Below are 2,558 nucleotides of genomic sequence, written 5' to 3'. Positions count from 1 at the left end.
GAGAAAACGCGATGAAGCAGAGCAGAAGGGGATTCATCTAGGCAGGAACTGACTCGGTTTCAATTGTATTGCAGCTCCTCTTCCATTCCACTTTGGGCAACCCAGACAAAAACAGGCCGCCACATTTCCTCTCATATCTCCCCCTGGAGAGGTCTAGAAGCTGCCTTTAAAAAGAAGGTGGGGATTCAGAGGGCGGGGGGGGGGGGCTTTCCCTCCATAGCTATGGACTTGGCCGCTTCACCGGATGCATTGAGGAGATCCACACCCTTTTCTGCCATCTGCTCCCAGCTGAAGTATGGCAGCCCCATCGGCTTTTCCAGGCAGGAGACATTCAGAGGTGCTTTGCCATCGTCTGCCTCTGCGTCGCCCCCCTGGACTTCCTTAGAGCTCTCCCATCCAAGGACTAACTGGGGCCGGCCCTGCTTAGCTGCCAGGATCTGAGGAGATCGGGCCGGTCTGGCAGATCCTCGCATGGATCATCACTGTTGGGAGATTGATGCAGTTGTTGTCCCTGCACGCTCGGCCCCCTCTCATGCCCTCTGGCAAAATGGGCTGCAGTCCACCGGAACTTATGCGGGGGTGAAACTGGGGCCGTCTTTAAGGAGTCATAAGGTTCCTGCTCAGTGCTGAACTCAAGAGGGCGAGGTAGACATGATTGAAGGCCAAACTCATTAAAGGCACTTGGGTGTGGACTCTTCCCCTTGTGTGTGGGCGTGCTCCCGTTCCTGTTGCTAAAGCCAGCAGTCCGTTTTGCGTGTCTTCCTAATCACAGCATCATCAATAGTTAGCCTGTGGGACCATTTTTAACCGGAAGTTAGTGCAGACAGTTGGTATTGTTGTACGCATTTTATGAAACACTTTGTACTCTGCCACTGGCTAACAGTCAGTTTAACTTAGTAGGTGCACTTAACATTTCCATGGTGCATATGTTAAGTGCCTTTGATTATTCTAATCACAGTGACTGAAATCAATCATGAACATATATTCAGATATTCACTTTGGTTCATTGCTTAAAGGAATTCTGGGGAAAATACCAAATGCTGACAGGCAGTAACTGACTGACCTTGCTTATAGTGGCCAGTTGTATCTGCGCATGCTCCTGATGTCAGTTTGCTTGCATTAGATGAAGAGCACTGCATGATGTACTAATATTTGTTACAATTAGATACTTTTTAGAATCTCACAGAATGAAAAGAAGGCCTATTGTTTAGCTGAAGGAAGTATATTTTTGCCTGGGAAAATCCAACCACCAGGTTGGATTCCCAATCAGAATGGTGTGACGGATATGTGACAAACTTTGATGGAACCAATAATTGTGATTTATTTCTAACTGTCATAGGGGGTATAAAATCCTATGTCTCCCATTGTAACCTTAGGGAGAGCTGTGGGCATTCAAGGATTCAAAACCTTGTTGTATCCCTACTTTCCCCCTTTATTAATAAAGCTTTAAAGTTTGGATTCTCCTCTACAAGGCTGCCGTGTGCTTTCTCAAATTGGGCTGGGGGAGCACAACCTTTGACGGAGTTTCTGTCCTACAGTATATAAGAAGGACCCCCATATTTCATTCCTATATGTCATCAAACAGATTGGAAAGTTTGGATCCTTTTCAGGATACAGAATTAGGAGGAAAAAAGGGAAAATAATTACAAAATTTTTAATAGGACAGGCGGAGGATACCGTTAAAGAGAATTACAGGATGTGAAACGACATCAAAATCAGTTAAATATTTGGGAATGCAGTTGTCTGGAGAAAATGAGACACTGCTTAATGGCAATCACCAAGCAACATGGGCAAAGCTGCTTAGACTCAGAATGACACTTGGATGTGTGCTATGGTTGCCAGCCTCCAGGTGATAAGCTCCCCTGGAGAAAAAGGGCTGTGATTGGAAGGCTGGACTCCCGACTAGTCCCTCTAAGCTGTGAAGCTTTGTGAGCAAAAATTCTGCTATGTGAGCGGCCGGCACTAAAGTTGTGAGCGAGCGATTTGGCCGCTGCATAAATCGGTCTGCTCTGGAGCCCTCCTTCCTGAGCCGAGACAAAAAGGTGTGAGCCGGAGGCTAAACAACTGTGAGCTGGCTCACACTGACTCAGCTTAGAGGGAACTCTGCTCCCGAGTCCGAGGGCCTGGGAGGGACCCTGCCGAGCCCCCTCCCCGCCCCCTACCGGATCCACGCCCAGACACTGTATCCCCCCCACCCAGGCCTGGCAAGCCTTGTGCACGCGGGAGCGGCTACCCAGAGTTCACCTTTGCTGCATGCATGCAGGGCCAGATGGAGGCCCCCTACTGTTTTAAATTACATCAGCTGGTCTCAGAAAAATTTAAAATATATATATGCCTTTTTAATATTTGAAAATATATTGCCTTTTAATTTTTATTAAAAAATAATAATAAAGGATGTGTTCACAAAATCACAGAAATAATTAACATAATTAAAGGGTTTTAAAATGACAAATACGGCTCCAGCAGATTGCGAGGCCCTAAGCTGTAGATTATTTAAAGGCAAAGGTTCCTCCTTGCTCGAAAGCCAGTCGAATCCGACTCTAGGGTTGCGGTGCTCA

This window comes from Gekko japonicus, unplaced genomic scaffold (genome assembly GCF_001447785.1).
Source record: "Gekko japonicus isolate JY-2015 unplaced genomic scaffold, Gekko_japonicus_V1.1 scaffold4472, whole genome shotgun sequence".
Taxonomy (NCBI): domain Eukaryota; kingdom Metazoa; phylum Chordata; class Lepidosauria; order Squamata; family Gekkonidae; genus Gekko; species Gekko japonicus.
This window is presented reverse-complemented; position numbering follows the sequence as displayed.